The following is a 14767-nucleotide window of genomic DNA, read 5'->3' on the forward strand; positions in this document are numbered from 1 at the left end:
TTCTTATGAATTCTTATAAATTCCTCTCCTAGTTTTGGTTACAAAAAAAACGCTCTGGAGGAACCCTTCCCTAAAGTTGGCCAAAAAAATGTGAAGTGCGTTGATGGTTGAAGATCAATTGAATGAGTAATTGTGTGATGAACAAACTCTACACAAATGAGCCACACAGTATTTTAGTACCTATGAGCAAATACAGTTGTTCAGCTTGGCCAAAAAAGTTAATGTTCAATGACACCAAAGAATGAAAATCTTTTTTTGGAATGTTCTAAGAATGTAACAACTACTGGACTCAAATTTTATTTGTGTATCATCTGTTGGATAACACATGGCTAAATTTTACCTAACGCACAATTGTTTTGGTTGAAATAGTTCATTTTGATCAACTTTAGACTATGGTGTATGGCCGCCCTAAATCTCTATTCACCCTCGTCAATAAAAGACTAAAGGGCTAAAATGGGTCAAGTGCGCCATAAGGTTGTTTTGTGCTGAGAGAACATTGTTTCCAGAATTAAGTTAAGATTCCGTCCAATATGACATTTCCTATCAGACTTGAAGTATTGAATGTGATGCTTTACAAAAGAAAAACACCCTAAAAATTCTCGAAATAACTGCAATACTTTAGCCAGGATTTTGCCTAAATTCAGGATCACTACAGTTAAAACAAAGAGGTTAGCAAACAGAAAACTGAAATTGCAATTTAACAATTAAAAAAAAAGTTCTGGAAATCAAATTTTGGGAAAATATTTTGACAATTACAGTACAAGGTTTTAGAAAAAAAAAAAGAAAATGCAAAATCCAAATTATTGCAATATTTTATCCAGGATTTCCCTTAAATTCAAGATCACTACAGTTAAAACAAAGAACTTGGCAAACAGAAAATTGAAAATTAAAATGCAATTTAAGAAATAAAAAAAAAAGTTCTGGAAATCTAATTTTGGGAAAATATGTTGTCAAATACGGTACAAGATTTTAGAAAAGAAATAAAAGAACACCCTAAAAATTATCCAAATAATTGTAATATTTTATCCAGGATTTCCCCTAACTTCAAGATCACTACAGTTAAAATAAAGAACTTAGCAAACAGAAAATTGAAAATTAAAATGCAATTTAAGAAATAAAAAAAAAAAATCTGGAAATCAAATTTTGGCAAAATATGTTCTCAAATACGGTACAAAATTGTAGAAAAGAAATAAAAGAAGAACACCCTAAAAATTATCGAAATAATTGTAATATTTTATCCATTTCCCTTCAATTCAAAATCACTACAGTTATAACAAAGAGTTTAGCAAACAAAATTGAAAATTTAAATTGCAAATTAAGAAATTAAAAAAAAAAGAAATCTGAAAATCCAATTTTGGAAAATATTTTCACAAATGTAAGTAAAATGTTTTTTGAAAGTCTATCCTTTCTAAACGTTATCAGGCAGAGAAGAAGGCGAATACTTATCGGGGGCTACAGATTTCATTGATAGAAAATAATTTATTCATTTTCAAAATAGATTTTGCCTTTTTTTTAAGTTTTATTTTCTAATTGTGTAATAATTTGACAAATTTTGATGAGTCAAAATGCACCTTTTTTAATATTTTACGAATGCATCTTAACAGTGCTCAATTTTGCCAACTATTTTTATTTTTTTTATATATATGTAAAGAAGGGTTATTTTTTTTATGTTATCACAGAGATCTTAGGGATTATTATCTTTAATTATTCTTATGGGATAAAGGTGTTTTTTTTTTAGGGGAATTAATTGATTTTAGAATGTTTAGAAAACTATATATTTATTTCTAGAGGTTTGTTAAACTTGTTTGAAATTTTTTTTTTTTTTTTTTTTTTTTAATGATTCAGTGTTAATTTTTCTTTTTTCTTTTTTTTTTTCTTTGGGTCAATGTGAATAATAAACACATTTTAATGCAGTTTATTCCGGTCTTATCTGAAGGCGTTCTGTAAGGAAAGTGGTATATCTTGACATAACTGTTACTTATTGATATATTTGGTATTTAATCTACATCCACGATATACAGATAGATTTGATGTATTAATTATTCATGTAGATCTATGCAATAACCGTAGTCATAAATGTATTTTTGATCAAAATTAGGAATATTCAGACGCTGAACGCTCGGTAATCTGATTTTTTTCTTGTGTAGAAAGGACTTTTTGTCTTGTAGTCGTCACGATAGAAATATTCATTCAGAATGAAGTGCCTTAAAGGACGGTCTATATTTTTTGGACTCTACGCACTGACTGAAGTGTGGCTTAGATGAAACTTATCGGATTAGTGTAATAAATTGTAAACATGGATGTTGCCAAATGTTCTAGTCAAACCTTAAGTGCTTCCAGAAATATGTGAAATTTCAATGTTTTACCATGTGGTGCGAAAGCCGATTTCCAGGCAGTCAACGTTTTTTAAAGTTTTTTTTCCCCCTCCTGAGTCTAAAAATTAGATTTTCTATCCTTAAAGGAGATGTATCATCAGAAAATAATCTACTGTTTAAATCAGGTTTTTATGTTAATTTTATTTTATTTTTTTACAATTTTTTAGCAATTATTTCTCATTACCATTTGTATTAAAAGAAAAAAAAAGAAATCTTGCAATTTTCACACTGACCACTGTGGATATTCTAGACTCCAACTGCCCGTTCTTTCAGGAAATTCACATGTACATTAGCAGCAATAGACTCTTTTATATTGAAGCATCTAATGAGCGTGTGAAAAAGGTCATTGTGATGGGAGGAAGAGCAAGGGGAGCTGCGACATCTCCTATTGTGAATGGTGGATCCTGTGCTATCTACTGTATATAGAGGTGTTATCAGTCATTGTACAGGAGGAGGAGGTGAGCTGTGACATATCCTATTGTGAATGGTGGATCCTGTGTTATCTACTGTATATAGAGGTGTTATCAGTCATTGTACAGGAGGAGGAGGTGAGCTGTGACATATCCTATTGTGAATGGTGGATCCTGTGTTATCTACTGTATATAGAGGTGTTATCAGTCATTGTACAGGAGGGGGAGGTGAGCTGTGACATATCCTATTGTGAATGGTGGATCCTGTGTTATCTACTGTATATAGAGGTGTTATCAGTCATTGTACAGGAGGAGGAGGTGAGCTATGACATCACCTATTGTGAATAGTGGATCCTGTGTTATCTACTGTATATAGAGGTGTTATCAGTCATTGTACAGGAGGAGGAGGTGAGCTGTGACATATCTTATTGTGAATGGTGGATCCTGTGTTATCTACTGTATATAGAGGTGTTATCAGTCATTGTACAGGAGGGGGAGGTGAGCTGTGACATCACCTATTTTGAATGGTGGATCCTGTGTTATCTAATGTATATACATGTGTTATCAGTCATTGTACAGGAGGAGGAGGTGAGCTGTAACATCACCTATTGTTATTGGTGGTTCCTGTGTTATCTACTATGTATAGAGGTGTTATCAGTCATTGTACAGGAAGAGAAGGAGGTGAGCTTTGATATCTATTGTGAATGGTGGATTCTGTGTTATCTACTGTATATAGAGGTGTTATCAGGCATTGTACAGGAGGAGGTGAGCTGTGACATCAACTAATGTAAATGGTGGATCCTGTGTTATCTACTGTATGTAGAGGTGTTATCAGTCATCATACATGAGGAGGTGAGCTGTGACATCACCTATTGTGAATGCTGGATCCTGTGTTATCTACTGTATATAGAGGTGTTATCAGTCATTGTACAGGAGGAGGAGGAGGTGAGCTGTGACATCACCTATTGTGAATGGTGGATCCTGTGTTATCTATTGTATATAGAGGTGTTATCAGTCATTGTACAGAAGAGGAGGTGAGCTGTGATATCACCTATTGTGAATGGTGGATCCTGTGTTATCTACTGTATATAGAGGTGTTATCAGTCATTGCACGAGGGGGAGGAGGTGAGCTGTGACATCTATTGTGAATGGTGGATCCTGTGTTATCTACTGTATATAGAGGTGTTTTCAGTCATTGTACAGAAGGAGGAGGAGGAGGTGAGCTGTGACATCATCTATTGTGAATAGTGTTTCCTGTGTTATCTACTGTAACTGTATAGAAAAGAGTTTTCAGTTATTGTTATCCTGTGATGATAATGAGACCGCTGAAACTTTCTCCTGAAAGAACATGAAGTGTGAGACTAAGGTAGCCCCAGTGGCCAGTTTGAAAACGTTTCAAACCTAAAAATTTACGAATCCCGTGTTGCGGTGGATTCGGATTTTATACCCGACGGGGCCACTCAACGGGTGCCTGAACGCATCCTGAAAGCACCCTTACAAAAAGTGTTTAAAAAATACTTTTAACACAAAAAGTTGGTGACACGGGAAATTTTCTGCTGACACATTCCCTTTAAAGAGGATCCTTTAGCTCTCCTGACAAGTCTGTTTTAGTAAATATTTTTTTTTTTTTCTTAGAGCCTTGGATTGTGACAATTCTCTGGTCATTAGGGTATTACCATCCCCGATGCTAGTGGGGCATGTGCCCGCATCCCTCCTGTTTTAATAGGATTCATCCTATTGACCAAGGAAAAAATAGTTCCCAGTGACCTATTGATCCATACGTTCCCATGAGGCACAATGGAACAATGGTATAAAGTAGAGATGTAACAAAAGATGCTGCGGAATTATTTCACAGTCAATTCAATAAAATAGTCCTCTGTGCGGAGAGTTGAAAGTTCCTCAATACTTGACCTACAAAGATTCGACCTGGACTAACGTCAGTCAGCAGAAAGAAAGGGCCAAGTTTCTTCAGTTAGGGTCAGGATTTCTTAATTTTTTTCCCCAAGCACAACAGTTTATGAGTAGCTGACCCCCTGATAATTCAGAGAAGCCTATGGCAAAGCATCTTTTTCCATCCAGAAACCACCTGAAAAAGACAACAGCTTTTTCCTGAAAGCGTCTTCACCTGGGAAAACTCGGCGGCTGCACCAACATCTAAAGGATGCCGTGTGCACATAGCCTATCAGTGTTTTAGTTCCAGAAGAATGATTTAGGCTATGTGCAATCTTTTTGCTACATTTTTTTTTAAAGGAGACTGAGCAGAACCTCCAAATTTTTTAAAATTTTTGCATTTTTCAGTTTTTGAAGAGTTTCCTCTCGGTTTCTGCCCCTAAACCTCCCCGAAAAACTAATTGTCCACATATCCTTAGGATATATGCGCATGGAATTTTTCAAGGAGTTTTTGGAGTAGAAACTGTGTATGAACTCTCCAAATCTCAAAACGCCTCAAAAACGTACAGTTTTTGCTCAGCTTCCGATATGTGCACACTGAGTTTTTCTAGTTTTTGGAAGCAGAAATTGAGTATAAACTCAACAAAAACTCTCCAAGTCATCCTCTAATTCTCAAAACTCTTCAAAAACTTTTAGTTTCTGCTCAATTTCTGCTCTGAAAACTAAGCAAACAAACTCTGTGTGAATATAGCGTTGGGCTGGAATCACGTGTGAAGTTTTTGCGGCTGATTTTGGTGTAGTTTTTGATGCAGTTTTTGGATCCAAATCCAGAAGTTGCTTCAGAAGGAATTGGAAAAATAAAGTAAGGATTTATGCTTCTCATTTCTGCTGGATCCACTTTTTGAGAAACTACTTAAAAACTTCATGCGAGATTCCAGTCTTAGAGTAGGAAAACTTTCAGAAAACTTTCCAGTCTTAGAATAGCAAACTTTAGTACCCAAGAGTCTTGAAATGTAAATAATTTAGGGAAGGGGGGGGTAAATTATTTGTAACCCTAGGGGGATTTTTTAGGATTGATCCTAATATTCTTCTACTTAGTAATTAAAAATCCTAAAAATAATGTAATACTAACTATTATAGCTTCAGTCTTCTCTGAATGAAATGATGTAAAAATTAGAATTGTGATATTAGACTCAGGTTGTGTTTAGAATTTTTGCTCCAAAACCGAAAAACACATTGTCTTATAATAACCTTTAAATGCAGAATTTTATTTTACACCAATCGTTCCGTGGGTTTATAAAAATAGGATGGCATTTATCACACTTTCTGAATTGTTCAAAATATCCCATTTTTTTGGCATAAATTACATAGATATGACTTAATTTCATTTTGTTTTTGAAGATGAAAATAAATGCAAAAAACTATTTGCATTTTTATTTTTAAATACTAAATATCGTATTGATTTTTCTTAACGTTCGTTATGGTTTTAATACATTTCTTTTCTTTATTTAATTTTTTTTTATTTAATAATTTTCAAATTTACAAATTTAGAATATTTGATCCTTTTCTTCTAAAAGCGAATATTAATGTGACTTTTCTTGTTTGTTATGGTTTCAGTTGATTTTTTTTTCTTTATTTAATTTTTTTTTATTTAATAGTTTTCAAATTTTCTAAATTTTGAATATTTGATCCTTTTCTTTTAAAAGCGAGTATTATTGCGATTTTTTTTTTTTATGGTTTCAATTGATTTTTTTCTTTATTTAACTTTTCTTATTTAATGGTGTCCAAATTTAAAAATTTTGAATATTTGATCATTTTCTTTTAAAATTAACTCAACTTTTTATTTTTTTATGGGAGATGACAGTAGTAATAATAGTTAAGAATAAATTATTGCAAACATTTAAAAAAAATTTTTTCTTTTTTACCAACTGGAAGATGCAGTATTAGCATTCAATAGAAACTCGGGTACAATAATTTAGTGTTCATTAATTATGCTTTTAGTAGTATAAAACAAGTAGAAAATATAATAATGTGGACAAGCTTTTCCTGGGATGGGATGTACACATTTTTTATAAATGGTATTATTTTAGCAAAAATGTGCAATGATGATCTTATGGATAGGGATGAGCAAACGCGTGGAAGTTTGGGTTCTGGTACCCGACCCGAACTTTAGTCCAAAGTTCGGTTCGGGTACCAGAACTGTACCAAAACTTGAACCCCAATGAAAACAGTAGGAACCCGAACTTTGGTGTTGGAAAATATTCTCTCCTTCCGGAATTTCTCCGGAACTCCGAATATTAGAACGGAATTCTGGGAGAAGTCCGTGTCTGGAGTTTAGACACACAAACCCCCATTTAAGTTCTGGTTCGCTCATTTCTACTTATGGGGTTGAGAAAAAAGATTGGCAGGACCCTGGTCGGCAATCCGTGGTGCCTGGACCAGAACCCTCCGAACCTCTTCGTACTTATTGACGCCACCGGGGCTTTTTCTTTTATTACTGGGCTCGGTGTGACGTCACAAATCAGAAGAGGTGCTGAGAATGACGATAGATAAGAAGAGAGGGTATAAGGGCTCTGGTCTTGCGGTCATGACTTTTGACATTTGCTGCTGGACCAGGGTCCTGTGAATCTTTTTGCTCAACTCTAGAATATTACTATTGACAACAGTAATAACAAAATTGTCACGGACAATAAAAAAATACCAAATTGTAGAATGCTTGGAAATTCAAAAAATGTAAATTACTCATAGTAAAAATATATTTTTATGCTTAAGGAGTTGTATTATTTTTTTTCTTATAAATCAATAGTACACATAAACTATATTATAGTTTCTTATTTTTATAAAAGAAATCCGCTTCTTTCTCCTGAATGAAACTTTTAATTCCCTAAATTCTCAGTTCACGGGTAAAATCTGTCTTTAGTAAATACAAATCTTTCCATTACTGAGATAGGAGATGACTAGAGATGAGCAAACCCGAACAGGATTCCGGGGGAAGTACATTGCAATGTTCAGAGTTCCGGGGGAAGTCCATTGCAATGTTCAGAGTTCCAGGGGAAGTCCATTGCAATGTTCGGAGTTCCGGGGGAAGTCCATTGCAATGTTCAGAGTTCCGGGGGAAGTCCGTTGCAATGTTCGGAGTTCCGGGGGAAGTCCATTGCAATGTTCGGAGTTCTAGGGGAAGTCCATTGCAATGTTCGGAGTTCCAGAGGATATACATTGCAATGTTCAGAGTTCCAGGAGATATACATTGCAATGTTCAGAGTTCCAAGGGAAGTCCATTGCAATGTTCGGAGTTCCGGGGGAAGTCCATTGCAATGTTCAGAGTTCCAGGGGATATACATTGCAATGTTCAGAGTTCCGGGGGAAGTCCATTGCAATGTTCAGAGTTCCGGGGGAAGTCCGTTGCAATGTTCGGAGTTCCGGGGGAAGTCCGTTGCAATGTTCGGAGTTCCGGGGGAAGTCCATTGCAATGTTCGGAGTTCTAGGGGAAGTCCATTGCAATGTTCGGAGTTCCAGAGGATATACATTGCAATGTTCAGAGTTCCATGAGATATACATTGCAATGTTCAGAGTTCCAAGGGAAGTCCATTGCAATGTTCAGAGTTCTATGATAAGTCCATTGCAATGTTCGGCGTTCCGGGGGACGTCCATTGCAATGTTCAGAGTTTTGGGGGAAATACATTGCAATGTTCGGAGTTCCAGGGGAGGTCCATTACCATGTTCAAAGTTCCGGGGGAAGTCAATTGTCAATTGCAATGTTCGGATTTCTGGGGGAAGTCCGTTGCAGTGAGAGAGAGAATTTTTTGACTCAAAAGTCCGGGTCACCATTGTTTTCAATGGGTATTCGGGTTCTAGTCCAAGTTCGAGTACAATTCTGGTACCCGAACCGAATTTTGGAATAAAGTTCGGGCCGGGTAACAGAACCCGAACTTCCACAGGTCCGTTCATTCCTAGAAATGACAGTTGGTGCTCATATTGTTGTATGAGGAACTGTAACTTTTGTTTCAGGAGAACTTGCAGCAGAATGTCTGTGTCTGCCTCTAGGTCCTCCCCTCTCTATAGAACTTTATGAGCACCAACTGTCATCTGTGCAGAGGAGAGGAGGAGGGAGAAGCTCTGCCTTTAGCTCCTTCTTTCTTTCCCCCTGTCCCTCATCCATAGAACTCTCGGAGCATCAACAGTCATGTCCTATATAGAGGGGATTGGGAGGAGCCTTCTCTTCTCCCTCCTCCATAGAACTTTATGAGCACTAACTGTAATCTCCTATCTCAGTAATGGGAAAATCTGTATTCACTGAATACATATTTTACCTATGACTTATGGAATATCAGCCCAGGAGGATAAAGAAGCTGATTTCTCTGATAAGATATATAACAAAGTTTCTTATTGTCATGTGTTCTATTAATTTATTAAATAAAAATGAATACAATGGTTACTCTTTAAAGATCTTTATGAACATATTAAATGTTTAACTCCACTACCAAAATGATCTAGAAAATTGTTAGAAAGTCTGACATCCGAAATTTGCGTCTTAAATTCGATTTTTTTCATCATCGTTGGTCAAGGGTTGCGACTCCCGAGCAGCACTAATGTAACCTTTACCATAAATCTGCTTGACATATTATACAAAAAGCCCCTTAGGTTTAACATAACATTTTCCTGCGAGTCACAAATTGTATTTATTGTATTTTTGTCTTTTTTTTTTACAAAAATTAAAGTAAAACCAGATAGAGCTGCTATGCGTGGACTTCTTCATATTAGAGTGCCTTTAAATACCTCTGTTAATTTGCTTTAATTATTAATAGTGTTGGGTGTGGGGGAGGGTCTCCAATCTATTGTAGGATATAATTTGTATTGTTATATATGTTAGGGTATTAGATCTTTACATGTCAGGCACATTAGAGGCCATGTAATGCTCCCTGGGAAATAAAATATGCAACTACCCTCTCGTTGGCTGGGTGAGAGATCTTCGATGTGGGGTCTAAAGGGTAAAATTACTCCTGTCGAAGACCACCAAACTGGCTTTGAGCAAATTATAAGCCTTCCCTCAGAAAGAAAATATGCATAGAAGCAGATCCCTGAAGCCTCTAGTTTAGCTTTATATCTTAAGTCAAGGGGAAAGGTTCTTAAAGGGGTTGTCCGCCTTTGATGAAACAATATTTATTTTATTTATATAATTGAAGCTAAAATTTATTTTTGTCATTGGGTTTCATTAAAAATTTTGTAAAATTTTACCTCTGTGTTGTGAAGGCTGCAGAATGAGTTAACTGAGAATCCATCAGTAAGCCCGCCATGGCTCTTTTATCTTCCTTTTTCTGAGATCCTCTCAGCTGATTTTTGACCACAGACCACATCAAAGTTGAATGTGCAAGGAAACAAAGCCAAACGGTGCAACATTTTTAACAAAACCCAATAGCAAAAATGCATTTTTAGCCCCAAATACATGCATCTAGGAAATAAAATAAATTCCTAGAGATGGACAACCCCTTTTTAACCCCTTACACGATTGTTACTTCCAAAAGCAGCACTAGAGACACTGTTCTCTTCCTCTGTGAACATGTTATTTGCATTGAATTTTTGCGTCACGCGAAGCCTTGAGACAATGGTTTTTTTTTAGTGATGTTGATTTTATTGACTTCCTTTTTATTTTACCTATTTTCAATAAAGCAATAAATTCACTGAGGGTCATCTTTTGTCCCGTGCCTTTAAGAAAACTTCCCAACAGTTTTGATGATGTTATAACTTTTTTTTGCATTCAAGATAAAAAAAAAAATAGCTGCAAAATGTATAAGAAGCACAAAAAGATTACATTTATGTTGATTTTTGTATAAACTGCACTGGAAAAAGCTTTTGTTTGTATGTGTACCCAGAATTTTGGGTAACAGGGATGAGACGCCTCTTGATTCGTACTTTAATGTTTTGTTGAAGTTCACTCTTGGCTACTTCGGGTGTCAATAAAGTATATTTCGATCCATATCCGTGTATGGTATGGCGGTATGGGTCAATGTAATGTATCCAATGAAGACATTTAAACTATTGTTATTGATAGAATGAATAAAGAATTGTTGTATTTTTTTTCAAATTTTGATCTTCTGTTTTTTTTTTTCTCCAAAGGAAACAGTCTTTAATATATCAAGAATAAAATGTTATTACTAAAAAAATGTAAAATTTAAATTATTCACAAGTTTTATGTGGATGGTTGACCCTTTTTTTTTTTTTTTTTTTTGCGCTCTCATTTTTTCCTTCAATTTTTCCAAGAGCCATAACTTTATTTTTGTACTTTTCTGTCAACATAACCGTATTAGGGCTTCTTTATTTTGAATGACCACCTTACAATATACTGAAAAAATGGGGATAAAAATCCCAAGTGGGATAAAATGGTGAAATAAATGCAATTTCGATATTGTTTTTTGGGTCATGTGTTAAAAATAAACTGGAAACATGATTACTGCAGTACGGAACTTGCATATGTGTTTTCTTTTAATATGAAGCCAAGGCAAAAAGTATTGGCACCCTTGAAATTATTCCCGAAAATGAAGTACTTCTCCCAGAAAAAAATTGCAATTACACATGTTTTGTTATACATATGTTTAACAAAACATCCATCTAGCCTGATTGACAGCTCCTCAGTGTCCCTCCTCCTCATTCATGAATCTCCACCCACCTACCCTGATTGACAGCTCCTGAGTGTCACTCCTCCCTCCTGCTGAAACCCCACCCACCTACCCTGATTGACAGCTCATGAGTGTCACTCCTTCCTCCTGCTCAAACCCCACCCACCTACCCTGATTGACAGATCCTGAGTGTTACTCCTCCCTCCTGCTCAAACCCCACCCAACTACACTCAGTGACAGCTCCTGAGTGTCACTCCTCCCTCCTGCTGAAAATCTACCCACCTACCCTGATTGACAGCTCCTGAGTGTCACTCCTCCCTCCTGCCAAAACCCCACCCACCTACCCTGATTGACAGCTCCTGTGTGTCACTCTTCCATCCTGCTGAAACCCCACCCACCTACACTGATTGACAGCTCCTGAGTGTCACTCCTCCCTCCTGCTGAAACTCCACCCACCTACCCTGATTGACAGGTCCTGAGTGTCACTCCTCCCTCCTGCTGAAACTCCACCCACCTACCCTGATTGACAGCTCCTGAGTGTCACTCCTGCTGAAACTCCACCCACCTACCCTGATTGACAGCTCCTGAGTATCACTCCTCCTTCCTGCTGAAACCCCACCCACCTACATTGATTGACAGCTCCTGAGTGCCACTCCTCCATCCTGCTGAAAATCCACCCACCTACCCTGATTGACAGCTCCTGAGTGTCACTCCTCCCTCCTGCCAAAACCCCACCCACCTACCCTGATTGACAGCTCCTGTGTGTCACTCTTCCATCTTGCTGAAACCCCACCCACCTACACTGATTGACAGCTCCTGAGTGTCACTCCTCCCTCCTGCTGAAACTCCACCCACCTACCCTGATTGACAGGTCCTGAGTGTCACTCCTGCTGAAACTCCACCCACCTACCCTGATTGACAGGTCCTGAGTGTCACGCCTCACTCCTGCTGAAACTCCACCCACCTACCCTGATTGACAGCTCCTGAGTGTCACTCCTGCTGAAACTCCACTCACCTACCTTGATTGACAGCTCCTGAGTATCACTCCTCCTTCCTGCTGAAACTCCACCCACCTACCCTGATTGACAGCTCCTGAGTGTCACTCCTGCTGAAACTCCACCCACCTACCTTGATTGACAGCTCCTGAGTATCACTCCTCCTTCCTGCTGAAACTCCACCCACCTACCCTGATTGACAGCTCCTGAGTGTCACTCCTGCTGAAACTCCACCCACCTACCCTGATTGACAGCTCCTGAGTGTCACGCCTCACTCCTGCTGAAACTCCACCCACCTACCCTGATTGACAGCTCCTGAGTGTCACTCCTGCTGAAACTCCACCCACCTACCCTGATTGACAGCTCCTGAGTATCACTCCTCCTTCCTGCTGAAACCCCACCCACCTACCCTGATTGACAATTGACACATTGGTGAATCTCCACCCACCTAGCCTATATGACAGCTCCAAAGTGACCCTCCTCCTTGCTGTTTAATCACCACTCACTTTTCCTGATGGACAGCTCCTCAGTGACCCTCCTCCCTGCTGCTGAATCTCCTCCTACCCTAGTTTGATGGACAGCTTCTAATTGACCCTCCTCCACTCACCTAGCCTGATGGACAGATCCTAAGTGACCCTGTTCCTTGCTTCTAAATTTCCATCCACCTAGAGTGATCAACAGCTCCTCATAGTCCCTCCTCCCTACTGCTGCTGAAATCTCACATTGTTCAGTACAAGCTGCACCTGTCAGTCAGAATGGGTGAGTGGAGATTTAATACATTTGGACTCATGAACTTTGTCATAAAATGTTTATTTTAATATCAGGATATACAGCCAATCTGACATGGGTTTTAAAAGTAAGTATAAGTACACCAGCCTCATCAGGTCTAAGGATCTAAGTAAAAATGTATACAGTTTTTATTGTGAAACCATTGACAGCAGCTTATATAACCAACTTTAACTGATGCCAAATGTGACCATTGAACATTTTTTTTATTACAAGTCATTAAATTACATAATATAGTAAACACCAGAACACTTGTACATTATCTTCAACCATTTTTATTTCCAGAAACATAACAATCCCCATCCATCGCAAACAGTCAAAAATAATACATGAATCGAAAAATTACGTAAAACATAGCAAATCCTCATTTACCCAACCCTGTAAGGATAACAAAACACATCCCTTTTTGTGACTTATGGGAAAAATTTAATTTCCTGTATATTTGCATTTGAAAAGAAATCTAAAAGATCAAATTAATTTTAACACTATTAATTTCTGTAAACTAAAGCAGGTATCCCTTTTAAGTGCCAGCGTAAAACGCATATTTTGCCCAGTAGACGAGAGGGATATAAAATGGCAGTGCGCTTTCTTTACCATAAAAAAAAACCCCTCAATCAGTCGACCAGAGAATCTTGTGACTTTATGAGGAACATACAAAAAAGAAACAAAAAACAACATAGAAAACAAACAACAGGATGTTCTGACCACAAAAAAACAGAACGAGTTTGGAATTAACACGTAGCCGGTCATGGAATTTATTTTGCCGGTCATCTCCCTTGTCTCGAAATCATAACAAATGCTTTTAAATATAGTGAAGACACTAATGAAGTATTGACTGAAAACTAAATATTTGTAAAAAAAAAAAAAAATAATTGACACACCTTGGCTTTGGCAAAACTAGATATCTCGAATTTTTTTTTTTCGGGCAAAAGATCCCAAGGCGCCTTCTACATACGTTAGTCAACGTTCATGAAAATCTTCTCTATGTGTCCTCAATACTTGAGAAAGTTCATACTGTTCAAAATATCTCCTAGAGACTATCGCAAATAATTCTCTTTATGGAGCATAAAGTTCTCAGTTTTCGATGAGTTCTACCCAAGCATTTTTACCAAACCTACATTCTCGAGGAATTCACTGCAAATATAATACTGTACACCATATCTTTGAGCATGTCCATACTTTTATGTCACACTTCCATGTAGTGACAAATATGACCATCATTCTATCAAAAGGTCAATGCTTTATGAGTTTCCAGTTCTTTCTCAAACTGGTCCCCATGCCAGCATAGAAACCAAACTCCCGTCTTAATAAAAAAAAATCATTAAAATTAAAGAAGACTTTGACCCTATGATTAGGAGGTAATCAAACATACCTCTCGTCATAAGCAGATTACTTCCCAATTCATTGGCTTATTTCTCTTGAGTTTTCGATTGGGTCAACTTAATTTTTCTCCTCCTTCAACCGTACTCAGGTTCTGAAGGTAACATATTCTGCGTCTCTCAATATAGTAACTCTGAAAATCATATTTCATTCACTTGAAATGCCCAAAAAACTCCAAATTCAGACGCACAATCTATTCTTTCGGCTCCTATACTGTCTACTAAGTACGAAAGATTATATAAGACAGTTTTTGAGATTCTTCAGAACTTCAGTCTCCTCGAAATATTCTTGTGGACATAGTTCATGAGATTCTTGTT

Source organism: Phyllobates terribilis, unplaced genomic scaffold (genome assembly GCF_046119375.1).
Source record: "Phyllobates terribilis strain yellow unplaced genomic scaffold, ASM4611937v1 Scaffold_8__6_contigs__length_399053987, whole genome shotgun sequence".
NCBI classification, from domain to species: Eukaryota; Metazoa; Chordata; class Amphibia; order Anura; family Dendrobatidae; genus Phyllobates; species Phyllobates terribilis.